Source organism: Meriones unguiculatus, chromosome 3 (assembly GCF_030254825.1).
Source record: "Meriones unguiculatus strain TT.TT164.6M chromosome 3, Bangor_MerUng_6.1, whole genome shotgun sequence".
In the NCBI taxonomy this organism is placed as follows: Eukaryota; Metazoa; Chordata; class Mammalia; order Rodentia; family Muridae; genus Meriones; species Meriones unguiculatus.
Window position 1 is genome coordinate 177,730,043 of NC_083351.1, and position 27,648 is coordinate 177,757,690.

At 51.2% G+C, this 27,648-nt stretch overlaps 1 long non-coding RNA gene across 1 annotated transcript; it reads left to right on the forward strand.

Annotated features, from left to right (window-relative positions):
• Positions 1–23,889: 23,889 nt before the first annotated feature.
• On the forward strand, positions 23,890–27,132 carry LOC110549082 (uncharacterized). Its single transcript, XR_009591000.1, has 3 exons — positions 23,890–24,168; positions 24,991–25,099; positions 26,962–27,132. It is a non-coding gene; the product is annotated as an uncharacterized LOC110549082 (long non-coding RNA).
• The last annotated feature ends 516 nt before the right edge of the window (positions 27,133–27,648 follow it).

The following is a 27,648-nucleotide window of genomic DNA, read 5'->3' on the forward strand; positions in this document are numbered from 1 at the left end:
GGGCCTAGCCGGCCTTCGCCAGCCCTCAGACCTGACGCTTGGTTGCACACGTAAGGGATGGCAGATGTTAGAGCTGGCAGCTGAGATGAATACCGTAGGTGGAAATGAGAACACTGTGTCCCTTCCTGTGAACACACACACACACACACACACACACACACACACATTCTGGCATTGGGTGAAGTTGAAATAAGGAGAAAAATATGGCCTTTAAACTTTTTCGTTTTCTCTGGGTATAAACTTTAGAGAATTTCCTTTCACCCTCTTGTTCCTTGTGCATGTATGCGTGTGCAGGTGTGAGCAGAAGCCAGGACAGTCTTGGGTTTCAGGTGGCGTCATCCCCTTTGGTCTGGCATTGTTCCGGAACTGGCTGAGTGGGCTAGGCTGACTGACAAGAGATCTGCTAGTCTCTGCTCTCCAGGGCTGAGATTACAAGCACTCAGTACATCTGTCTGTCTGTCTGTCTACGTGTTTATTTATTGGTGCTGAGGTTAGAAGGCACTCAATATATTCATTCATTTATCTCTTTATTACTTTTGAGTCAATGTCTCAACTATGGAGTGATGGCTGACCAAGAGCTCACTCTAGGTCATAAACACAGAGATCCGCCTCCTCTGCCTCCCAAGTGCTGGGAGCGCTGGTGTTCACCTCCACACATGGCAAACTGAAATGTCCTTGTTGATCTGAGGGCAGGGAGCAGTGTTTTACTGTGTGGCTCTGGTGGTCTAATGCTAATTACTGGCCCTCGAGATCCAGTTCCCGCCCACCACATACACCCAACCTTGTTCGTGTAAACCTGCCTAAAACATTACACCTGATTGGCTCATTAAATGGCCTATACCTGGGCAGAGCAGAATGGGGTAGGCATGGCGAGGTTCCTGGGCTTCTGCAGAGGGAAGAATCATGAGAATCGAGGGTGACAGAGTGGAAGGAGGACACTATGATGGGTTAGGTGGAGAAGAAACCACGCAGGCCCAGGAGGATTCCAATAATAGCCTGAAAAGGCCCAGATGAAAAACACAAGCAAGTATTTATAAGATTATGGAAGGAATACAGGAGGATTAAGGCGGACGGCATTGGATGGGGGCCGGGAGATGGATGGTGAGGTGATTCAGATGGCGTAGGTAGGAGTATCTGCCCGGCCCAAGGTAAATAAGGCCATTATAAATCTAACAGTGTCTGTGTCTTACTATTTGTGATAGATAATACCGCCGTGATAATCGTAGGGCTAATCACATTATATAGACCAAAACATTTATTTTTTTATTTGCAACAACGCTCTGGCTGGGCTAGCCCAGGCTGTGTAGCCCAGGCTGACCACAGGCTCACAAAGATCTGTGCGTTTCTGTCTCCTCCTGGGTGCTGGAGTTACAGGTCTGCACTAACACACCTGGCTCACACTCAGCTTTCTTCCGTGGCTTCTAGGGACTAGGTTCATGCCTCTGTGCTGTGACTGAGCTGCCTCCTACTTTTTTCCCACTAAGGCTACAGGCATGCCACACCGTTTCCAGTGTAATCTGTGTGTGCTGGGAAGCCTCAGCACTTTGTATCCCTTTAGGAACAGAGCTTTCGTAATCTTGCCTTGAAGCGTCGTCATGGTTTGCATGCCTGGCATCCTTGAGCAACTGTGAGGCAGCGTTAATTTTCAGATCTTAAATTCCCCCCTTTGCCCACTGAGTATTGAGCATAGTTTGTGCCTAGAGCTGGCATTCAGTGACTATTTGTTGGTTTTGTTGGTATTAAACTTGCTTTGCTTTGGAGCTGTTTTCTGTAACCTTCCCACTAAACCTCTGACGCATGACAGGAGAAGGCATAGACATGGGAAAGGATGGTCAGGGAGAAGGAATGTGTGCAAGAATGGCCAGGTAAACAACTGCAGCCAACTCAAGGCCCAGAAATTCGCTAATGCTAGTTATCTGGTCACTGGCCTTGGGTGACTACATGAAAGCCTCATGGCCTGATTGTGAGGGCCCTGACCCAGTGTTGGAAGGTGTGCTCTACGCTGGTTGTTTGAAAGGTGTGCATCAGGGCTGCTGGTTTAATTGTTAGGATAATTAGTGGTCCCTAAGAGGGTCAGCACGATGTTAAAATACAATGAGAAACATGATTAAGACATCCCAGTGGAAGAAGACGCGAGGGAAGAAATAGGAGTTGAGCCTAACTAAAAGGGACTGTGGCCGTTAACTGAGGAGTTTGGGTGTCGCTCTGCAGGACCCCAGGAGACCTGAGCAGGGGGATGATGCAACAGCCACTCCACAGGAAGGCAACGCTGGGGTTTCTGGATAAGGTGGACCGAAGGGCAACATGGGAACAAAACTGCCATGTGCCAAGCCTTTGCGACTGGAAAATTCCATTGCTATACAGGTGTCTGGGGATAAGGTGCCTCCTGCTTTGGAGATAGTGAGCAGGACAGGAGAAGTTGGCTTCAAACATGTGGGTTGGCCTGTTCTCAATAGACAGTTCTTGTGGTGTTAATTATCCGACACAATGTGTCAGTGTTGCAACTACATCAGAATCGGACAGTACTTGTGGCTTACTATTTCTAACAACTTTAATCCCAAACAATGAAGATAAAGCTTTTTGTAAAAGGAAGCGCCCATGTTTGAAAGTGTCTGGCAGAAAAAGGGATGAATCAGAGAAAGATTTGACAAAATAGGATACACCCAACTCTCACAAGAACAGGAAGGACAGGAAAGCCACTTAAGGGTCAGAGAGACAGAGACAGAGACCAAAGAGACAGAGACAGAGAGAGGAGGCAGTTTTACCAGGACAGTAACAGTCAGGTTGCAGAGAGAGAATTCGGATGAACACAGAATGAGCCAGAGAATGAGGAGGAGTCAGGAGATTAGAGCAGATTGCTTGAGTAAGTTTAAGGCCAAGCAGAGCAATTCATGGGCCGAGAGAAAAACCAGATGGAATCAGTCAGCTGGGAGAGGCGTTTGAGCCAGAACAGCTGAGTTGAGCCAGCCAGCCAGAGCCCAAAAGAACTAGAAAGGGTGAGCTTATTCAGCAGTGAGTCTCAGAGGCTGAAACATTCTAGGCCTAGGTTAGATTGTACAGAGGCTAGAAGCTTCCAGGACTAGGCTAGGTAAGCAGATGAGACAGTAAGCCTCAGAGAACAATTGAAACAGGTGAACACAAGTTTCTTTTACACTGTGGAGTGTCCTAATGCACGGATTCAAATATGTGGGCATATTTGATGTGGTTGAAGAAGAGGCGAGCATGCTTGCAAGATGTAGAATGCTGCGAAGAAGGAGCATCCGGAAGAAAAGAGCCAGAGGAGGTCAGGATCCTCCTGTCCAGACTCCGAGGGCCTCTAGGAAGCACATGGTGTCTTGAACGTCTTCTATCAACATTACCAAACTTACAAACATGGCCTCAGTGTCTCTTCAATGCCGAGAGCATCCACGAAGACTGGTCTGTCTTCTTCAGTGTCTCTTCAATGCCGAAAGCATATGATCCACCAAGACTGGTCCGTCTTCTTCACGTCTCCTCTTGGTTCTTCACGGCTTCCAGGCTGCTGGGCCAGGAGCACAGATGTGATGCTTGAACACATTTAATCTTGACAATGCTGAAAAGCAATAGTATTTCTGCTTTACACTCAGAAGGATTTGGGGACTCACCTGTATTCAATTGCACAGCCAGGAAGTTCAGGAATCTCAAGCTCAAAGGTGGGTGTCCAGAGGAAGGTTCATTCCCCTGCATGTCCATGAAAACTGCACCAAGCAGATGTCCTAAGTCCTCTCCGAGTCTGTTCCTTGTAACAGAATGGACCTCAGCCCGCATTTAGCTAACCCACTTAATAGACGAATGTCAAGAGGTCACAGAGGGAGGAACAGCTAAGAAGCTGGAGGCGAGTCAGGGCCCCAGAACCACAAACAGGCTGAGTGAAGGTCTTCACCCAGCGCTTTCTCCAGCTTGTACCTGTGACTCAGTCGAATTTGGAGTTCCAAGAGAATGTAATTGGCCAGGGGAGGGCACCATGCCTGTATTGACTAAGACTGTGTATCATAGGGAAGCGGAAGCCGCCCCCCCCCAAACAATTCAAGTGAGGTTACAAGAAAAAAGTAGAAGAGCATAACAGGAATCCAAAATAAATAGCAAGCATCCACCAAAGCAGTTACACGGAATGCTGCCAGCCAGCATCCGGAGCCAGGAGTGAGCTGCCCTCCTCAGGGCCCCCCCCGCTCGTCCAGGATGTGCCGTGGGAGCACCTACCACAATGCCATCTTTGAACGCCCGCTGGGCTCTCCTGGCCACAGTTACTCCTGTTGTTCACACCTTCCTGTGGGATTATTTCAAATCCCTGTTTCCTGATGACCCAACATCCCCCTGCACTTGGCAGGGTGAAGCCTGCCGACGCCTCAGGTAGCAGCCTTGCCCGGCCAGGCACCATTTTCAGCAACATCCTGTGTTCACAACTTTCCAGCTCAGCTCCAAATGCCAATTTGGGTTTGTGAGAGTCTCCGTGGGCCCGCGAGGGCTGCACTTCATATATTCCAGCATACAGACACAGGGCCCAGCTGAGGCCCCTTCGCGCGGGCGCCCAGCCCCACCCTGGGTTCCATGCCATTCTCACTTTACACAGGACCTCTGACTTCTTTTAACCCCGCCGTGGGGGGTGTCTACCTTGGGAACCCAGAGAGGGGAAGGAACTACGGCGCACTCACACTCAGAGCACACTGCCGGCGGGAGAAGTGCCGGAAAACAAGGTTTTGGTCTACGAACTAGAATGCCAGCCTTCCTCTTTAATATTAGAGTGTGGAGTCCTGCTGCAATGTGCCCGGAGAGCCCAGAGTCCGGCTGTGACTAGCGTGAGGTTTTGCAGTAGTCAGTTCAGAATTTCTCTGGTGTCCAGTCTGGGCTCGGTGCTCCACGTCACCGTCAGGGCTCACTCTAACTGTGGGGTTCACACGCCTGTCACCATCAGGGCCCACTACAACTGCGGGGTTCACACGCCTGTCACCATCAGGGCCCACTACAACTGCGGGGTTCACCCAGAAGGCAAAGCAGAGAAGTTACGTAACTCATCTCGAATGCATACAGTTAGCACATGGCAGAACGAAATTCAGACCCAGTAAAGCTTCTCCGCTTTCCCACTGCACTCAAGTGCAAACCTCCCTCCCTCGGGGAGGCAGAGGCAGGGGGATCTCTGTGAGTTCCAGGCCAGCCTGGTCTGCAAAGAGTCCGGGACAGCCAGCCAGAGAAACCCTGTCTCAAAAAAAGAAAAACAACCCCCCAAACGCTATCTCCCATAGGTGTTCTCTCTCTTGTGAACATTCACGTGCGTTTTTGTACACACACATAAACGCGCGCTCGCGCGCACGCACGCACACACACACACACACACACACACACACACACACACACACGTTTCCCAAAGGCCTGCAGGATTTTTCTGCTCTGTTTTAACCCCTTTGTTGAAGTCTAATTTATGTGTCAAGTTCACCCATTGTGAGGACAGACTTGGTCTTGAATGTATACATTTGCACAGTCAGGAGAACAGCACCGTCCAAGCTCAGCACACTTATGGCCCAGACGTTTCCCTCAGCCTTACGAGCCAATCTCTGTAGCTGCGCGCTTCTCTCCTGAGCAGCAACAGAGATGGCAAAGCGTGAAACCAGACGCCGCCCTGTGCTGCGAACTTCACTCACGTAGCTGCCTGTGTGGGCGGCTCATCCCGATTTTACTGCCGAGTAGCTCATTGTAAAGCTACTCTGCATTTTGTTTATGTATAGATGGGTTGATAAATATTAATTTACAATGTGAATATTGTACTGTGAGGCTATGAACTTTTTTGCATATCTTATTTATCTATTTATTCTCTCATATATTACATCCCGACCCCAGTGTCCCCTCCCTCTTCCTCCAATGGCTACGAACGTTTGCACCTAAGTCTCTCTGCAATTATATGACTTCATATCCCTCCGCAGACACTCAGGAGTGGAGTTTCTGGTCATGTGATAAATATGTTTAACTACCACCTAGATTACATGTACCATTTCATGGTTCCAGTCTCTTCAGATTCTTGCCCAAATACGAAAAGGTCAGTCTCTGGCTGTAGATTTTCTAGTGCTGGGGGGTAGTAGTAGTACTTTGCATTTCCTTGGTCAATACAATGCTGAGAATCTCTTCACATCTGCTTTGCTGAGACGTTCGCTCAAGTCTTGGTCATTTTATTAGCTTACCGGATTGAATAGTTAGGCTCCTTTTTATGCATACCCACATAAATCGTATGTATAATTTAAAATTTAATTTCTCCCATTGAGAGAAAACATCCAGTATTTTGCTTTTCTGAGTCTTGTTTTTCGTTTAACATAATGATCTCCACATGCATGCATCTTCCTGAAAATGTTATTTCATTTTCCATGTTCGAATCCTTTACATATCCTGACTATAAGTCTCTTATTAGATACATGACCTACAAACACTTTCTCAGTCCGTGGCTTTTCTTTTCCTTTTTTCTTAATGGTTTCTTTCTGAAAAGCAAAGCTTTTAATTTTGGTGATGTTGAATCTATTAATATTTTTCATTAAGAGACCATGGTTTGGGTGTCCGTTTAAGAAGTCTTCATGTAATTTATATCCACAAAGGCATTCTTCTGTCTTTTCTTCTATGTTTTTATGATTTTAGCTCATACATTTAAATCTATGATTTGTTTTTAATTTTTGCATTGGGTTCATATGAGTTAAAATGTTATTTACTTATGTATTTTATTTTGGCATCCAGTTATCCTAGCTTTCTTTACTGAGAAGACTATTGGTTTGCCTTAGCACTGCTGTCATCACTTGACTGTGACTGTGCCTGCAGTCTGCTCTGTTCCATCTACGTTTCTATCAGTAGTTCAGCACCACAGTGCCCTGATTGCTGCGACTTTAAAAATCTTCCAAGCTTCTGTGTGGTGAGGATTTTGGTTTCTTCTAAAAAAAACCACAGAGATATTTAGCAGAATATGTTTTCTTTTTCATCCCAGGTATGGGAATATGGGGCTGCTTCGAGGCAGCTGACTGTAATTTGCCTCGTGCTGTAGCAGGGACGTGATTTTGCCCATTGCAGATAGTTTCTGTGGTTATGTGGTATTTGGAAATATGGGGACTTCTCAGAGGGAACACAGATGCCAGGGCCCACGGAGGCTGTGTGGGGTGTGGGTTGGTGGTTGTTGGTGGTCTCGGTTTGTTAAGCAGTCACGTACAAAGAAGAAACGAGAAAAAGGAGAAGGAGGGGAGGATGGTGAAGGTCAAACTTTCCCCCCAAAACTTGGTGCCCCTAATCAGCAGGATGTAGTTTAATGACAGTGTCGCCCCTTTCTGACTTCTGACTTCAGAGATCTCTTTCCGTTCATCTGTTTTTCTCTCTTATCTAATATTAGGGAAGAAGAAAGGGAGTGGAAGAAAGAAGAACCCACAAAGCATCAAACACCAGCTCCACTACTGATCAAATTATTTCTGTTGGGTCCTTTGCAGGACCAGCTTGTCAAACAAGCAAATGCTTTCTGGGGGTTGTTACAAAGTAGGGACAGAGAAATATTTGGTCTGTTTTTCCTGATCACTGAGAATTGAACCTGGAGAAAGGCACCTGCTCTGCCACTGAGCTGTATCTTCAGCCTTCTCATTTTTGTGGTTGCTATTTTGTTTGTTTCTTGAGACAGGGTCCCTGCCTAGGCTTGATCTTACAGTCTTCTTACCTTGGCCTGGAACTGTGTGTCTGCACCACTAGGCCTGGCAACAATTGCTACCTGACTCTTTCGCATCCTGTAATCTATGAACTCAGTGGCTCTTCCATTTGTTCAGACCTTTTTAAATTTCTTGGCAGTGTTGTGAAGTTTTTGGTAAGTTTTACCTTTCTTTTTGATAAGAATTGGTCCTGGGTGGAGAGACAGCCTGGCAGCTAAGAACACTCATTGCTCTTGCAGGGGACTGGGTTTGGTTCCTAGCACCCACACAGTGGCTCACAGCCATCTGCAACAGCAGTTTTAGGAAACGGGATGCCTCTTCTGGCCTCCACAGGCTGCATGCACGTGACACACACACATACAGGCTACACAAATAAATAATTATCAGTCGTATTTTACTCCTTGTATGCTACCAGGAATGAAATATCTTTCTGGCCTCATTTTTCTGTTTATCGTTACTATCATTACCACTTTTTTTGTTTTGTTGAGACAGGGTCCCTCTATAATGTAGCTCTGGATGTTCTGGGCCTTGCTATGTAGCCTCTGCTGGCCTCACACTCACAGAAATTCTCCTGCCTCTGCCTTGCCAGTGCTGGAACTAAAGGCGTAGGCCACCAGGTCTGGCTGCCATTGCTTGTTAAAGGAGTGCCCTGCTACCTTGCTAAGCTTGCTTACTGGTTCTGGTAGCTTTTTGTAGATTCCTTAGGCTTTTCTGGAGGTAAGACCACAGTGTGCGCAAATAGAAATTTCCTTATTCCCTTCTAATTTGCACCTGTCTAATGCCTCTCTTATCACATCGGTGGGATCTCTGTGAAAGAGGAACAGAGGTGGAGAGTGAACAGCCTTGCCTTTCCGTAGAGCCTGGATTATGTAATTTCAAAAGGAATCTCGCCACTTTCCCGCAGAGGAAGTTTCTGCTTCACCACGGAGCACCTCAGCATTGCCTGCGTTCTTCCTAAAAGACCTGAAGCTCGCGGTTTTTCATAAAAGACGACTAGCTCCCACATTCCTTAAAAGGGTCGTGTCGCACATACTGAGAATGGCCTCAAATCCTTTGAGCACATTCGAGATCCGGGTTCCTCGGAGCTTTCCCACCCTCCTCTAACGGCTCAGCGCCAACAGCCCAAAGGTCAGCGCTCTGCCCCTCAGTCGCCATGCGCATGCTCCAAACCCCTATGACGCGCACCATGGCGGCCTGTGGCTGTCTCCATCCTAGCCATTCTAAGTGTCATCCCCTCCAGAGTCCCCCTTCCCCTTCCAAATAAATCATTTGCATGAGGTCTATTTTGGGGTGTGATTTTTGTGGTGTTCCTTGGCCCCCATTGCTGTAGAGCACAAATTTCCTCTGTTTGGGATTTTTAGAACCTCAGAAGAGTAACTCTGGCTTTTGCTGATGTCCTTCCATGGAATTCAGTGAATGAGGACTGAAAAGCAACTGAAAAATGCTGATGAAAGCTCTTCCTAAACCTCAAAGGACCTAAGATGAGCGCCAAGCCCGTGACAGGCCATGGCTTCCCAAGAGCTGCAGTCTCCTGCCGCAGCTCCTCCCTGCACCAATGGCTCCCGGTGCCGCTCTTCCCTGCACCCCAGTGGCCTCTGCAGAGCACCTGCTCAACTGCAAACAAGCTGGTCACCCAAACCCCTAATACCACGCTCATCTCAGCCTTTGACTATATTTCCCGTCACTGACTCCTCTACTTGCCCACGTCCTGCTCGTATGCCAGCGCCTACCTTGCTCTTCGTGGACCCCAGAGACTGCGCCATCTCACAGCCGTTTTAGCGCGTGAACACAGCAGGTTCATGCTAGGTCGTCAGTACAGCGTCTCGCTACCTCGGTGTGAAACACACCTGCCAATGATGGTAAGAAATCTATCATCAGCCAATGGGACGGATGCCCCAATCTCTCTGAGGCTCTTACACCACCCGTGGGGGCAGGGCTTCAATATTCTGTATCAGTTAGAGGGACTGGGTACCCAAAAGCTGAGTGAGCTCCCGCTACATCCTTGTGTTCCCGCTGACTTGGGCATTGCACCTCAGCTTGGAGGCCCTCGATAACTCCTGGACATCATCTGGGGTTCCATGTGGAGGCTGGGCTGGCCACACAGTCCAGGAAGTTGTTGAAGCAGGTGTCTGGAGAACACTGGACCCCAGGGCTGGGGGCTCTCTCCTCACGCCTACCCCATCCTGGAAGGCCCTGAGGCTCTGGCAAGCCATGACCGCAGAGCCTCTGATCATCTCAGAGCTCATATCCGTGCTTCCCGGAGCGTGCACGCCTGCACAGCTGTGTTGCCAGCGTTTCCATCGCCTGCCCCTGCCCGGGGGGCTGTGAATTACAAAAGCGGGTTTTCTGCAGTCAGTTCAAGCCGGTCTGGCTCCAGTCCCTCATTCTCCTTTGTCAACGGAGCAAAGACAGGGTTGTTCCCCAGCGCTGTGTCTTGCGGGGAGGCAGCCCTCTTCCTGCCCTTCCTCTCTCCCAGAACCCCCCAGTTGTGCCTGTCACTTGACCCTGCTCTGAATGGGGCACCCCATCTATTCCAGGCTTAGTATTTCCACCTTTCCCTTCAGGCTGTGTGGGGCAGCTCCGGGATGGCCAGGAGCGGGGAGTAAGTTGGAACACTTTGCAGCAGCTCCTAGGTTGAGCAAGAAAGACCAAAAGTCACACTCCCAGGGAATTCTCCTCACCCTCAGGGGGGCACCGAGGGCAGGCTGGCTCTGGTTTCTGTGGAGCGACTAGGGGATGGGTCTTGGTTTTGTCAAATAGGGGAATTTCTTTCCCGTTTTTAAAGCAGCTGCCCTTTCTGGAGGCCTCCATTAGGGCTTACTCCTTCTGGTCCAGGGACTTGCTACTTTCGGCTCCCTTGGTAGCCCCCCAGACTGCCCCAAATTCCCCTGTGGGAACCCCTGCAAAACTCAGCCTCTTCTTAGCGCCACCCCCCCCCAGCAGGTGGTTCCTGGCACCAGCTGCCCTCTGCATTTCCTGACCTTAAAGGCTGATTTTTTGTTTTGTTTTGTTTTGTTTTTCTGCGTTTCCTGACCCTAAAGGCTGATTTTTTGTTTTGGTTTGTTTAGTCATCTAACCCAAAGAAAAGGTGGCTGAGGGTTCACAAAAAGGACTAAGTTCAGTGCAGCTTTTTCCCAAGCCACTGAGGCACACCAACTGAATGACGTGATTTTGAGACTGGGATTGATAATTATTTTAATTAATTGAATTTATTTAGCCAGGTGATACATTTATATAAACCTCAGCAGTCAGGTTGCTGTGTCAGGAGGGTCATTCTGAGTTCTGGGCCAGTGAAGACCTTGCTTCAAAACCAAAAGAACTCCACATGGATATGGGGTGCTTGTGAAATCCTGTCTAGCCCCCGTACTAGTCACACTAGCGGAGGCAGCCAGTGTTCTTCAGGATGTATTCTCTGAAGTGCACACACAGGCAGAACCATATATATATATATATATATATATATATATATATATATATATATTTGAGATAGAGAGAGCACGTGACATTGGGAGAAAAAAGAACCTTCCCAGGGTCGTAGGTTCTACACGACAGGGGCAAATCGAAGTCCTGTGTGATCCTCTGCCTCACTGAAAACTGATGTTTGTAGCCCAGAAGCGCAGTTTTACCAGACAGCCCTTACTCTGTGTACATAAAAGCCTTTTCCCATCTCGGAACAAACCAGTCACGGGCGGCTCTCACAGGTGCTGTCTCCCTGAGGTGCCCAGACTCTATACTCCAGCCCCTGAGGCACTTCACCTACCACATACTCAGCGTCCATGGGGGGAAGCAAAACTGCTGTGCTCAGTCACCTCTGTGGTCTACCTTCATCCACGGGCTTCCTCAAGACCAAGGTCACCCAACCGCATTAAAAAACACACTCTCCCTGTCCCAGAGGCGCTGGCCCTGTGTCCCAGGCTGGCCCTGACCTGCCCCTGCCACACAAAGACCCCTTTCTACCTGGGTTAGATTACATATGGAGTTGATACACTTCCCACTCAGAGAGCAGCGAAGGGAGTTCTCAAACTTCCTGAGTTCATCAAGACAATGGAGATGCTGGATGCACAGGGGACAGACTTGGCTCCTCTGGCTGCACACCACGCCGTTGGCTCCTGAGGCGTGAGATCCTGAGCCCTCTGCCCTGGCAGGCCACCCCACGCCGCCTCCACAGTGCCGACACAGATATGTGTTCTCCCGTGCCCATCCTTAAAAGGGGCAGAGCACAGGACGCAGCTCGGAGAAGGACGTGTTTTCTGTCACTCAGAGGCTTGTGGGTTCTGTTGTGATTTACACGGTTGCAGCGTTCTGCAAGTTAAACCACTAAAACCGTTAGCATCCGTCACTGTTTAGTTCTTTCAGAAAGCTGTTTCAGGACTGGAATACACGGCAGGGTGGGCCTGCTCAGAGGCCGGCTAGCATAGAGAAGTGAGTAGCAGGAGCCAGGCTAACGCTTACACAGGAGAGAGGCAGCCACAGACACCCTGGGGTTCTCCTCCTCCGACCACCCCAACATGGCTGTCTTCTCACACCACACTGCCCTCCCCAGTATTCTAAAAGCATTATTGGGGGCAGGTAGCATTCCAAATGGGAAATTAAAACACCAAAGTTGGAGAGATTGTAGTTAAAACCTTGAATTTGAGGCAGGAGACTTTAACGCTTGCCCATTTCCTGGCCAGAACTCACTAGTCAGCCGTGAGGAATGACACAGGATGTCTGGGAAGCGCCTAGTAGGGTGCTTGGCACACAGTAGGCCCTCAGTTCTTACCTGTTACGTTTATTACTAAAGACAGGGTTGCGTGAGTCCCTCAGTTTCCCTCAGTTCTCACTTTCTGTTTATTCTCAGAGGGCCAACGGGCCTTGCTTTTTTTTTTTTTGTCTATTTTTTTTCTTGATCACTGTTGTAGTTACCGTTTTGTTGCTGTGATAAAAAACCTCTAACCAAAATCAACTCGGGGAGGCCACAGTCTGACTGAGGGAAGTCAGGGCAGGAACTTGAGGGCGGAAACCATGAGGAGCGAACACTACTTTCTGGCTAACTCTCTCACTCACACTTAACTTGCTTTTTTAAACAGCCCAGACCACCTGCCTGGGGTGGGGCCGCCCAAAGGAGGCTGAGCCCTGCCCAAAGCAACAGTAATCAAGACAATCCACCCCCAAATCATGCGATAGGTCTATTTGAGCTACAATTCCTTCTTCCAGGTTTCCCCTCTCAGATGACTCCAGGCTGTGTCCAGTGGACACATCTTCTGAACCTTCAGGATGGTAATCACATCCTTCGTCCCCAGATCTAATGTTCAGGCTGATATTTTAGTTATTTATCTGAATACAGGTGATGCGACAGAGTCCCCTGCCACACGCTATGGCTTCTTGAGGTCTGTAATAGAAGGAACCAGAGATATTGGGTCACACAGGTTCGAGCCCATAACTTCATCTCTCTTAAAAGAGGAAATTGCTTCCTTCAGCTTTGGTAACAAATATTGAATATAAGACATCACAGGCCCTTAGCAATATTACAGTGTTTGGAATGGGCTCATTTCTGCTTCCAGGATAGCGTCTTTCAGAAGGAAATTGGAATGCTGTGTTCTCATGTGACAGAGAAAAAAGGAGCAAAATGGGTCTACCCCAGCCCCCTCCAGTCCTTCCCAGGCACTGGGCCGCTCACGAGGGCAGGGACCTCCTAAGATTATTACTGCCCACCTCAACACCACGACATGGGCATCAAGCTCTGATGTAGGAATTTGGCAGGGGGCGGGGGAGCACACCAATTGCCTCCTCTGAGCCTGCCTAGAAATTTTGTCCCCTGGCAACATTAATGTATAGTTAGGTCATGTTTCCTTAGGAACCTTTGAAACATGAAGGGTCCTCATTTCACCTCATTTCCAGGAGACACGTGCACCCACTCCTCAGACCCCTGATACTATTGCCAGCTCCCTGTGCCTGCAGCACGCCTTCCCAGACCTTCTGAGACATCCTCATAAGGAAGAGAAGAAGCTGACGCCATAACAAAAGCCGATTATCAGAGGCTGGAGGTGGATGAGCTGCTGTGGGACCCCCACGGGGCTCACAGTGACCTCAGTCCTGGGAGGGCTGATGCCCCTTTCTGGCCACCTTGAGCAGGAAAGTAGTGCATGTCTGTGTGGAGGGAAAACACCCATTTATATGAAATGATAATAATAATAATAATAATAATAATAACCTGGAGAAGAACCAAACAGCAGCAGCCAACTCCACTAAGCAGCTCTGTACACACTGGCTACCGGGCAATTTCCATGTCTATTTCTAGAGCAGAGAGCAGGTTTCCCTTTCTCTATTGCATAAAACCCAAATTCTAACCACAAACACACAAGCAGGAATAAACAGAGGTCATCCTGTTAACTTGTCTGCCTTTAAATGGCAAGAAAATAAATAGGTTTATGTGTGAAATTATACTTCAGGCAATTGGACAAGCTCATGCTTGGGAGCTCAACCATTTCTTCCTAAACTAAGAGGTGACTGCCTTGGTTGGGTAGGGCCAGTGGTGGAGAAACAGTCTTGACAGCCTCCACGGAGTGAAGCAAGGAGCTGGGACACCACCAGAGGCAAGTGATGAACTCTGACCTCCGGAGGACAAGCCCTGTTCACGGCCCACATGTCCTCCAGGGTCTCCCAGCCCACTCCCAGCCATCTCTGTCTGAACAGGCTCTGACTCCCCAGATGTGACCCCAGCAGAGCCATGAGCGGCCAGCTAGAAAGGCAAGCATCAAGCTGTTTGACATGAGGGCGGTCTGATACTCAAAGCTCTGAGAAGAACCAGAAAAGACTTTACACTGCGCTGTGGGTATAGCTCGGGGCATTCATGACCCCAGCACTGAAGAGAAAAGAGAACAGGAAAGAAAAGGAAAGGAGAAGAAAGGAAAGGAAAAAGGAAAAGAAAAAGAAAAAGAAAAGGAAAGGAAAGGAAAGGAAAGGAAAAGGAAAAAGGAAAGGAAAGGAAAACAAACCTCCTCTTCTAAGTATGGTGGCCCTGCCCAAGGCCTACAATATTAGTACTTCGGAGGCTGAGGCAGGGGATTGCCACAAATGAGCAGGGCAAGGTATAGGTGTTCTTGCTTATAATTGCAGTGTTTAGCAGCCTGAGGCAAGAAGATTGTCAGACTAAAGGCAATTTAACCTGGTGAGTTCCAGACCGAGCTGGGCTGCAGTGAGTCACAGTCTCAATGACAAGACTGATGATGATGATGATGATGATGATGATGGTGATGATGAGGATGGTAGTGGTGATGATAGTGATGATGATGGTGGTGATGATGGTAATGTTGGTGATGATGGTAGTGGTGATGGTGATGATGATGGTAGTGGTGATGATGGTGGTGGTGATGATGATGGTAGTGGCGATGATGGTGGTGGTGATGATAAGTAGCCACTGTATTTTCTGAGACAGCTGGAGAAGCAGGTAACTGAGAGAGGAACTAAGCAGTCTGTAGCAGAAATCACCCCCATCGAATACCAAGCCCTGGGTCAAGCCGGAGCGTGAGTCCCACAGGTGGCTGAGCCCCACAGGCTGGAGAGATCAGCAGTGGTCACCAGCTCAGGCTGCTCTCCCGGGGGTCTGGGATCCAGTCCCACAAGCCACACTGTGGCTCACAGCCACCCGGAGCTCCAGCCCGGGGGATTCAGACCTGCTTTGGCCACACCGGGCACTCGGGAGCCAGACAGACGCTTTGTTTAGAGAGCTGTGAGCAAAGCCAGCCTCCCCTCCCCTGCGCTGGGCCTGGTGTCAGCCACTGCATTCTCTTGGCTTCTCTCCCGTGTGGTGTTCTTTTCTAACGGTTATGTCAGAATTAAAGACACGAATACAAACGAAAAAAGTGAACCGGAAAACTGCCACCAATTTCCTCTTCTAATCCTGCAAATTAACAGATTGGTAAAATGGGAATCAGTTCAGTTCCAGTGGTGACTCTGTGTGTGTATATGTGTGTGTGCACTCAAGCATGCACACGTATGTGTGTGCATGTGCATGTGAGTGCGTGTGCTGTCAGCTATGGAACGAGGCAGGGAAGCTTTGGTTTCCTGTGCATGAGTTAGAGAAGCTGAAAAGAGTCTCAGCTGAGCTGCCTGTGCAGACAACGAGAGCAAAGCAGCCAGGACGAGCCCGAAGGGCCTTCAGGGCGATGCAGGAGCGTGAGAGTGCAAGGCGGGCCCGCGGGGCTGGGGGGCTTCCTCCCAGCTCAGGACTGGGTGTGGCCAGAAGCCCGCACCGGCCACCACGCCAAGCCCGGGGTAACCGCACTCATGGGGTCAGCGTGGAAGTTACTTCTTGCAGGCCTTACCACGGGTGCCCGAGACCCCCAGCCTTCCCGCCCTCAGCCCCGTGGAGAAGCGCGCATTTAAATCCCCCGAAGCGGGTACCACCTGACGGCTACCTATCCGCTTCACGGCCGAAGCCACGCCCCAGCCATAGCATCACCGCCAAGGCCACGCCTCAGCCATAGCATCACCGCTGAGACCACGCCCACAGCTACACCTCACCATCAAAGCCACGCCCCAGCTATAGCATCACCGCCAAGGCCACGCCCATGACCATAGCGTCACCGCCAAGGCCACGCCCCCAGCCCCGCTGCTCTGCGCACTGAGCTTCCCGCAGTGGCGGATTTGGGAGCTGAGCGAGCGCAGCAGTTGCCCCGGGTGGACCACACGCTTCCGTTCTTCATCCCGCACCATCGCCCTCGCCGCGGCTTTAGAGCCTCGTGGCTGGAGCAGCGCTGCCTCAAAGAACCTTGGGCCGCGCGTGCAATTTGTACTTTTTTTTTTGTAACCTAATTGAAAAGGTAAAAACTTGAAACACTTGAAATAAACTTCAGTCACACGCACTTTCCTCGGTGTACCTAATCCAGTGTCATCTTGACATGCAGCCGGCACCGGCGCTGCTGGTGAGCTGGTTTACGTGCTCGGCGTGCGCATGTCCACGCGCGCGTCTTTGCACACGCGTGCCCGGCGTGCAGGCCTCCCGGCAGTCCTCCGGCGCGGTCCGCCGTCTGGGCGGGGCCTGCCCTGCGGCTGCGGAGAGCCCGGGCCGGGCCTGGGCCGAATGCGCTCCCCAGGTCTAGCTGATCAGGTGTGCGCGCTCACCTGCTCCGGGCTCCGGGGACGCCTGGGCGGGACAGCGCAAGGCCGCCTGTGTCCCTCGCTGTAAGGGACGTCGGGCTGCTACCTCTGTGGTTGTGACAGACTCAGGGACAGACAGACATGGGGGCAGACAGACACGGGGACAGAGACGTGGGGACAGAGACTTGGGGACAGACAGACGCGGGGACAGGCAGGCCTGGGGACAGGTAGAGGTGGGGACAGACAGACGTGGGGACAGGCAGACACGGAGACAGACAGACGTGGGGACAGGCAGGCCTGGGGACAGGTAGAGGGGGGACAGGCAGACGTGGGGACAGGCAGACGTGGGGACAGAGACTTGGGGACAGGTAGCTGGAGCCCCGAGGAGGATCGGCAGGCCTCTTGCACACGGCTCCTCCATGTGTCCCATCTTAACTGCCCATCAGCTCATTCTTGTGTCTCTGATGCCCTGTGTGGGTGTGAGTGTGCGCCTTCAGGGTCCACCCGTGGGGGTGAGAGGGCAGCTTGGGTGTCAGCCCTGCCCCAGACACGCGCCAGCTGGCCCTCGCGCTAACAGGCCCCCGCTGTGGTTTCGCCCTTCCCCTCCACCCGGTGTGTGGGGTCACAGCTGTACCTGTCCGCACCTGGCTTCAGGCAGTTCTAGCGCCAGGACGCGACCCGTGTGAGGAGAAACTGTGAGCGCTTGTGAGAACACTCAGTTTCCCAGAGCTGTCCGGGGTGTGCATCTGTGCTCCTCCAAGTGTGGCGAGCCAGAGTGAGTTCCCGCCAGGTCACGCCTGCTCGCTGCTGTCAGCCGATAGATGCTGACGTCATCCTTTGTGCATGACGGAAGAGCGCCTTCTTGCCACGTGCGGCTCGTCCTGGGCTTGCACGCGGCTTGCACGCCTGAGAGCCTGGCGCAGGTGATGCTCCTAACCCTGGGCCTCTAAATATCCGGGTGGAGCTGGGAGGTGGCCAGCCTTGAGTGTGCCCACCTGCCGCCCCGTCCTCCCGTGGCTTCGCCTCCGGTGGGTGAGTTGCTCAGGCACAGCACACCTTTGTGCATGTGTGTGAGGGTGTGTGTGTGAGGGGGGACCATCCCTGTCCTCTCCTGGGGTTCAAGACCAAGGCTCGGGCTGGCGGCCAGTGTGCCCTCTGGCTCTGCCTCCCTCCTCGGGTCACAGCCTGACCCACCAGCCTCCTTTTCTGCACGCGCCTTCTGGGGTCTTCCCCACCTCAGGTGTGAGCTCCCTCTACCTTCCCTGCTGGCCCTCTTTCTCCCTGACGGTTTTCCCTGAGCTGATAAGGTTCTAACAGCCAGCCCGGCCCGCAGATCTGACGGTTTACATTTAGCCTCTGTGTGGTCAGGTAAGCCGAGGGATTGCCCCTGTGCTGGTGCAAGCTGGGGAAGCCGGCTAGCTGGCTGCCTCTGCCCCCCCTCCCGGGGCAGTCCTGGCAGGTCACACACTCGGCTGCTCCCTCTAACAGGCCTGTGAGAGGCCCGAGGGTGATGCTGGGTCCTGAAGACAGGACTGGGGAGACACAGGCAGGCTCGGGGAGACACAGAGAGACGAAGGGAGGCCCGGGGGAGAAGTCAGATCCTCACTATGTTAACATTTTCCTCACCAGCTTCTGAGATTCCTGCCTCAGGAGGCAGAAGGGCCTAGTGAAAGGGCATGTGTGTATGCATGTGTGTGTGGGGGGGTGTTCAGGACCCAGGGACAGAGCAAGTGTCTTTCAAAGCTGAGTACTTCCCCCGGAACCACAGGGTCTGGCTCGCCTTTCAAAGTGCTTCCTTCTCACAAGGCACGGAGGGCTCCCACATTTCCAGTCTTGGGACAAAACCCACAAGCGGTTCCAGTGACTCGGTGTTTTCTCTCTCCCCCAGTCACTAAATGATAAAGCCCTGAGAGCTCTGACTTTACCAGCCTCGGGGCGTGGGGGATAAAAAATGCTCCATCTGGGCACTGGAGAGATGGCTCAGAGGTCAAGGACACTGGCTGCTCTTCCAAAGGTCCTGAGTTCAATTCCCAGCACTCACATGGTGGCTCACAACCATCTACAGTGAGATCTGGTGCCCGCTTGCCTGCAGGCACACATGTGTAAACAATAAATGAATAAATCTTAAAAACAAAACAAAACCAACTGAAAATGCTCCGTCCAAACAAGGGGAGGATGATGACCTGTTCGGTTAGACCCTGACCGGGCAGCAAATGTTGGCTTTTGAGCCCCTGAGCTTATCAAAGGCTGAAGGAGCGCTTTGGCTTTCTTTGAGTGGACTAAAGCTCCTGTGCAGCCGGGCTGGGGGGGGTCTCCTGACAGCGCGGCCTCCACCAGGCTTCTGCACTGTCTGCTGCGTCCTGGCCTTGAGAGGGAAATCAAGCACGGGCTCTTGAGCTTCCTGTGGCCTTTCTCCGCTTACGCTCCGCTGAGATGAAAGGCTCTGCCGACTGAGGAGCTTGCTCACCATGCTCTCTTTGCAGAGGCCCAGCTGCTGCTGAGTCCTCACCTCTCTGGAGAGCCAGCCCCAGGGGAATGGGATGCTAACATGGGCCTGGAGCAGCAGGGTGGAGGTGGGGGGGTCCTGAGGCAGAGGAAAAGGGAGGTGAGTAGAGGAGGGGGAGGAGGAGGAGGCCACCGGAGAGAAGGCTTCGTGGAACCTGTCAGCTGAGGCCCATCCAGGCCTTGCTCTGCGCACACCCCACCTGAGCCCAGCTTCCTGACTGCTCTCTTGACTGTCCTCCAAGCTTCAGCTGAGGGATCTCACCCTTCCCCTAACCGGAAAGATCTGCTGGGGCAGAGGAAGCTAAGGAGGGATGATTAAAGAAACCAAAACCCACAGAAGGAAGCCGATGAGTTTCCAGAGCCCTGATCTCTTTATCTTCCAGGCTCCTGGGAACCGGCTTCCTTCCCCCCACGAGCTCTCCCTCCGTTAACGAGGCCCCTTCCTTTGTGCACAGTGAGATAAGCGCGCTGGCAAAGACGGTGCTCTGCTAGACATTTCTTTCCCATCTTCCTGCTCTGCCCTTTCCGCCAAGGTCCTGGGATCAATACTAAGGTACTCAGAATTAATACTACCTCTCTTGAAAAAGAAACGAAAAATGACTCTAAACACACCGAGAAACACACAGCACAAAATAATTGATGTGATTTTTTTTTTTTTAATTTTGATTTTCCCTTCATTGGTGTTTTGCCTGCGTGTGTGCCTGGGCTCTTAACTGCTGAGCCACCTCAGCCCCTTGACCTGATTTTTAATCACCAGATATACCAAGGGCGTGAAAGTCAAAGCAAGAGAACCATTTTAAAATTAGGTGGGAGGCGTGGCGAGCTTTTCCTTCAAAGGGCATGGCTGCCGGAGGCTGACTGGAGTCCAGGATTAGAAGGTAGGGTTGGACCAGAGCTAACGTCACCGCTTTAATAACTGCGGGCTGATTATGTGGGTAAGCACTAGCGCAAGTTTTCTTTAAGGTGGCAACTGAGAGGAAAAATGTCTTCTGTAGCCAGCAAGCCCATTTTCAGGAATCGGACATATTTGGGTTTCTTATTTTTGCCGAGACAATTCAAATGCAATTTTTCAAACACACAGGCTTGCCTCTTTGCAGAAAAAAAAAAATGACCAGCACTTTCACAATCTAATGATCTAATTCATTCGAAGGGTTTAAGTGGTTTTTGTTAATTGAGGAACTGGATGGATAAAGCACTGTACACACGCACGCTAGAAAGTACTGGAAATGTCTGTGATGGCCAGCAACATCCAGATATAATACACAGAATGAATCAAGTGGAAAACATTGTGGTTTCTATATAATATTTAAATGTCTTTATATATATTTTATATATTTATTTTATATATTTCTTTCCCTGTGTTGCATACACACAGGGAAAGGGATGGTATGTGTTGTGTATTTTAAAACTAAACCCCAGGCATATCAACTTCAAAATTTAAAAAAACAAACCAATTAGCAGTAAGGGAAGCAATGGGGTTAGTGAGAGAAGAGCAGGGCTGACTCCTGCAGTTGCTGCATAACTGACCTTACAGTCAGGAAATGCTTCACGTAATCACCGAAAGCTTCAAGTATGTTTTATTAAGGGGGTTTCAGAGATGACCGACTGAGCTGTTCGGATCAAAGTTCTGCTTTTCTGGAGGCCCCAGGTTCTGTTCTCAGCAGCTGGTTTTCACACCTGTTTCTCTCTTACACACACACACACACACACACACACACACGCATGCACGCACTTTATTTTGTATTTGTGTGTCTGTGAGTGCCAACAGAGGCCAGAACAAGGGCATTGAAGCCCCTGAGTCTGAGTTACAGTGGATGTGAGCTGCCTGTGTGTGCTGGGAACCAAAGCCTGGTCCTCTGGAAGAACAGCCAGTGCTCCTACCTGCTGAGCCATCTCTCCAGCCCCCTCCCCACTGCTTACATTTTAAAATAGAATAATGAGAAATGAAACAGTTGAGCCTACATCTGATTAATGCAAAACAGTGAGGGGAGTTTTTCTAGGGCTCTTCAGCCGGCTTACAGGCCCCAGACAACAGGGGTGCCAGGACCAAGACCTGTCACGACAGCTCCCTGGGAAGCTGAGGCAGGAGGGGGTGGCAAGTTCAAGAGCCACCTGGAGAGCTTAGGTAAGACCTGACTTCCAAATAGGAAGTGACCAGGGGTACAGTGCTTACTCGGCATGTGCACGGCCCCGGATTCAATCCCCCACACAAGGGGAAAGACTTACAAGCATCATTCTGTGTGAATTATATTGTTGTACTGTGAAAATGTTGAGGCTTCGTTCTGCAAGAGGCATGTACATGTATGTTTAGGACCGCTGCATGTGACAGTATATATGACAGTGGTTTATCCATGGTGTCTTCACACACAATATTCTCAGCTGGGAGACACAGGAGATGCTAGTGAAACTGTGAGTCAGCACTAATGCAAGCTTTGTGGTGAAAAGTAACGGTGGGCCCCAGCGCAGCCTCCAGGAGAGACCAGGGCCTGGGTGCGCTCTAGAACGCGGCTTCCTTGCACTGAAGTGAGGAGGGACTCCAGGAGAAACGGGATTCCACGTTTAGAGCAGCAAGTGCACAAGTCCCTGAAACCTTCATTTTGTCCCACTAGATTATGAGAACTGGACCAAAGCCATTGAGAGCTATGTTGCAGGACCAACTTTACAGATTCTCACTGGCCAAGGGGAGCCAGTCTGTCAACATTGGGGTTCATTGTGAGGGAGTAAAAAAAGTTTACATCTTGAGTTCCTGACAATTCTAAAAATAACGTTTTTGCAAGCTGTGACTCTTAATTTTTATTTTGCTACTAATTAGTAAATAAGTAAATAAGCCAGCTCGGTGGCACATGCCTTTAACCCCAGCACTCAGGAGGCAGGGGCAGGCGGATCTCTGAGTTCTGGTCTCTCTGAGTTCAGGACAGTCAAGGCTACACAGAGAAACCCTGTCTGAAACAAACAAAAAATAGAAAGCATTTATGCTATCTTTCCTGGAGGAACAATGCAGGAAGGATCATGGTAGGTGAGATATTTCTCTCTCTTCCTATAAGGATTACAGCTCAGAATCAAGAAGTAAAGATCCAATTAGAAAAGTATCATGATTTTTCATCTTTTAATGAGTCAGTACATTTGGGACATGCTCCTCAGTGGTTGTTAGTATCACAGAGGCCACATGCTGCCTGCCAATTGAGGAACAGGTCACCACACTGAAGCAGACCCCCCAGAAATAATTACAGCAGAGACATATCAAATCCACCTAGGCTGGGGCTGGGAAGGATGGCTCAGCAGTTAGGGACACTGGCTGCTGCTCAGAGGACCCACAGGGCAGCCCGAAACAGCCGTGACTCCAGTCCCTGGCAACTTAATAACATTTTCTGCCATGCACATGGCACACACAACACCGACATACATGTGTGCAAAACACTCATGCACAATTTTTAATTTTTTTCCAAAAGATCCAATTACCAATTTCTAGAAAAGTAGAAGAACATTAAAATGACAGCATGGAGATATAGAGGAGGGCGGGAAAGGAGAGGCAGACACCAGAAATGGGAAGTAATAAGGAGACATAGCAGCTATCAACATGAGTCTTGAAACTAACAAACCAACTGTTCTTTAAAAAAAAAAATCACAACATTTGGGGCTGGAGAGATGGCTTAGTGGTTAAGAGCAGTGTCTGACCTCCTGAAGGAGCCGGGTTCAATTCCCAACTGTTTGTACTCCCAGTTCCAAGGGATCTGACACCTTCATACTAATGCACATAAAATTAAATTATTTTTAAAAAGAAAAAAAATCACAACATTTAATTGATTAATTGATTTAAAGTTTGAAGTGAGATTTTATTAAGGATTTATAGTCTCTGGATGTAATAACATTGTACCTATGTTTAAAAGAAAAGAGTCACATAAAAAACTTAATAGAGGAATTTGTGTGGCTGATTTGCTTCAAAAGCCTGCAGGTGGGAGAGGAGGAAGCTGGTGGAGGCGAAGCAGGACCAGCTTTGGGTCCTTAGCTGAGGCGAAGCCCCCTTTTCCTGATACCTGAAGCCTTTCTGTGCATTTCTTCCCTTGCATGTGCTTGGAGTTTCCCGCAACAAATAGTTTGAAAGTAGCACCTACTATGTACCAAGCACTGGACTGGCATTGACCTCAGCTGTGAATTCGTAGCCCAAACCCTTGCCTGACGGCTTAGACCTGTGGGGAGAGGAATGTGGCGGCAACGCCCTTGACTCTACGGACTGGAGATGAATGTGTGCTTTCTGTTGCCAGGTTGGAAACTGGGAGCAGGAGGCACCCTGTGTAGCATGCCCCCGGCCTGCAGCGGCCCACTGTGGGTCCACGGAGCAGTCAGAGCCCCACGGACCCCCCGGGTTCCCCCTCCACCCCTGGGCCTCAAATGCAGACGTGAACGTCTCCTTTGACACTCACACAGCTTGGGAGCTTGACAACAGCCCACAGAGACCGGGCAGTGCCCTCCGGCTGTGCGGAGGGCAGGGGCCAGCGGTCCACCCTCTCGCCACAGTCCCCTCTTCTTTCTGGGACCTGCCCCATTTGCACTTTGGCTTCTCGGAGCTTGGGGGCAGAAACCTAAATGCAGCTGGTTACTGTTCTGCCTGGTGGGGTGACCTTTATCCCGCATGTCTGGGATGCTTTCCCAAAGAGTGAATGAGAGAAAAAAAAAGTCTTTGTCAAGGACACTTAGTACCGGAGGCGCCTGGCGTGCGTGCGTGCGTGCGTGCGTGCGTGCGTGTGTGTGTGTGTGTGTGTGCGTGCGTGCGCGTGCACCCGACCCCAGACCTGCGTTTGCGATGGGGCGCATCCTCAGGTTTCCATTCCATCATTTGCCACAAGGAAGTCTGTCCCCCAGTAGCTCCAGGAAGGTCGGAGACAGCTTCAGTTCAGGCGGTCCAGGTCAGGTAAGCTCTTCTCTGAGCGGGTGGCTGCTCTGCTGTAGGCCTGGCCTGGACTCACTAGATGCCAGCCACCCTAGGCCTGTGATGGGCAGAGGCCCGTCCACACTCCCAGTGTCGCGCTGGTGGACGGGGTGTTGCAGCCTGGCCCACTGCTGTGCAGACAGAGCAGTCTTCATTCAGGCATCTGCTCAGATGTTTATAATTCAGGTCACGCACTCCGCCCGCCAGGTTTTCGCACATTGACCCCGCCGTCCTCACTAATCCCAGAGATAACAGGTGTGTCGTCACTGAAATCATAGCCAGCAGCAGAACGTGTCTGCTCACCCAGACACACTCCTGAAGGCCGACCCGGACCCTCCACCACCAAGCTACCCCACAGCCCAGACTAACCCTCCAGGCCCCTCATGTGGAGCTGCAAGCCAAAGGCTGTGTGCAAGGCAGTGTGTGTGTGTGTGTGTGTGTGTATGTGTATGTGTGTGTATGTGTGTGTATGCGCGCGCATGTGTGCATGCTGAGGGCACCTCAGCTTCTGCCTGGATCTAAGCTGGAGGTGTGAGACTGGCTTCCCGGTGGAGCCGCCTTCCCCTTCCGGATGGCACTCCTCTGAGAAGCAGGCGTCCCTGCTGACACGGCTTTCATCCCTGTTAGCGCCCCGTGGCTACTGTGACCATCCATGTAATGGCTGTGTTGAGTCCTCCTACCTTCTGATTGAAGCACAGGGGGCGGGGAATCTATCTGAAGGATGCAGTGGGTCTGAATTGGAATTCTAGTTCCACTGGGTATTGCCTGTGAGGCCCGTGAATTAAATTTCTATTTGTGTTTCAGTTTCTTGGTCTCCTCTGCAGTGGCATAGAGAGGAAAGCAGAATCATCGTCTCTGGGCTGCTTCTTCTGAGACTCCCACAACTCCTGTAAAAAACAGTTCTCCAAGTCGTGTAAGTGACAGATGCTAACCCGAAACTTAGTGGCTCCTACCATCAGGTCCCCCACCGGTGTCAAAAGGTTCCCTTGTCCGCCGGGGAGGAAGCCACAGCCTCAAAGGGACTGAGTGACTTGTGGAAGGTTGACCAGGCCAGCTTTCCAGGCTAGGGTGGCCGAGCCTCCCCGAGCCTCCCCTCCTATCTCTTTCTTCCTGATTATGCAAAGCTGCCCTTCTCCTGTTATTGGGGGTGTGAGAGTGTCCCCTCAGCTGGGGCAGCTTTTCAGGTTTAAACCACCAGCAGAGTGATGCCATGACAGAATGAGTGAGAGCAGAGAGTTGGAAACAGGCCAGCGCACTCAGGCGAATCTTGGAAGCAGGGAGAAAGGGAAGAAGAGGAAGAAAGGAGGGAAGGAGGAAGGCTGCCTTTTTTTAGCCCTAGTCATAGGGAACCCAAGGGCATTTCCTGTGGGTACGTCCAAGCAGAAACTCCTTTCCTGTTTGGCGGGGTGAGGGGAGGAGGCTGCAGAGCTCCACAGCACTCTCTCTTACAGCGCTCCTCAGAAGGATGTTGACATACAGCAGCGTGCTTGGTGCTCAGAGGGTGGCAGCTCCTGCTGGTGCGAAGGGCATGCAGGGTCATCTCCAGGTCTACAGGGTCAGTGAAGACTGGATGTGGCCCAAGGAGTCACTCCAGCGAGCTGCCGAAACACGGACCCGAGATGTTTGCTGAGGCACCCTCAGCTGGCTACCGGAGAGCCCTGTGCCTCTCCCAGCTCCGAGCCACCCTCTGAGGACCCAGGGACCAGATCACAAAAGCTCCATTTAGAACAGGGAGGTTTTATGACTGGCACGTTTCTGTAAACACGCTGCTTTAATTTCGATTTTATGGCTCGGCTACTCCCTGGAGCACACGCTCTGTAAAGCATTTACAGTGTTGTCGAGAAGCCGTTCACTGTTTACATCCCTGTTCTGTGCTCAGGTGTCATGGAGCTGGGAACTTGGCAGGCGTCCTGGGGAAATGAGCAGGATTATTCGGAAACCGCAGAAACGGCCGCCAGCAGGAACACCAAGGGTGTGGGAGGAACCGGGAACCTTACCGAGAGCCTGCCAGGCCAGGAGGTCCCGTGGGGACACTGGAGAGGGTCCTGCGAGCGCAGGTGGTGGTCAGCACCGCGCCGTGGCCTGTTTTTGTGTTTTGTTTCCTGGGACGGGGGTTTCTTGCATATCTGTGGCTGTCCTCAGAGCAGCTATGTAGCTGAGCGTGACTTTGAACTCCTGATCCTCCTGCTTCCATCTTCTGAGTTCTGGGGTTACAGGCATTCTGTCTAGCTTGGTATGACCCTGGGAGACTGAACGCAAGGCCTTGTGTATGCTGAGCAGGAACACTGGGGCACAGGCTCATTTTCTGGGAATTTATTACCCAACAGTCCATTGTAAAGCGCTTCACCTTGGCTACTCCCTTCTAAAGTGTCCCAACCTTCTCTCAAGTTCTGGGCGCTGGATCTCCATATGCCCTGGGTCGCTCATTGCTCTGGGTGCCATTGACGCGGAGGTCATGCCCTGTAGGGTTCCCCTAGCTCAGCTCCCAGCCACCAGGGTGGGCGAGCAAACCAACTTGCTCAGCCCCTGACGGGTAGGACCCTCTTTAGCAAGGCCTCAACCATGTCCTCTCTGCCCCCTTTAAAGAAAAAGAGCTCAAATTGAAAATGTAAAACCTGATGCTGAGCCCGGGGAGAGCCAGAAAAAGAGAACAGGGCCCAGAGTTTAGGCCTATCTCTGGAACGGACCCACGCCTGCCCCTCAGCGAGCTCTACCCAGCAGCAGGTGAACCCAGGTTCCTTGGCGTGCAAAGATGCCTCCCTGCTGACTCTTCAGGCACAGGCTAGAGAAGTCGCAGGATCGGAACCAGAAGTCTGAATGAACCTGGCAAACCCAGGGAGAGGACAGCCAATCCGCCCCACAGCAATCATTCAATCCTCTCAAAGACCGTCGGGGGGCCACAATTAGACCAAGCATCTGAGGCTTTCAGCAGACCGCACTTCACATTTGCAGAGCTCTGCTGCCACCCTCCCCAGGCTGTAAATACCTGCGGCCATCATCGCTGTTGCCTCACCTGGTGCTATGGATCACCCATGGCCCTGCGACCCAGCACTGGCCGAGTTCCATGCTTAGCAACGCACTCTTGGCCTCAGGCTCAAGACCGGCAGCCAGAGGGACAAGGGTAAGCAGGACGCACGTGTCCCCTGCTTAGGTGTCATCCTTCGGCTTTTCCAGCTGCTGTGCCACGATGACGAGAAAGACAAGTCCTAGGGTCTGCAGGAGGGTAGGCCCTTGACCCAAGCAGCCCAGTCCAGCGGGGACATCAGCCCGTGCTGCTGCAGGCAAGGGAGCCTGTGCTGTGAAAGTCCAGACGCCGCCCTAGGCCTGAGTTGGCCATGAAAATGGGGATTTCAGACGTGATCCTCTAAGAGCCTTTGAGCTCCGTGTCTCCAGGCCAGTGGCTGCTTGTATATCAGGGTGACCCAGCAGAATCTGAACCCAGTAGGGCTGGGCCGAACAATG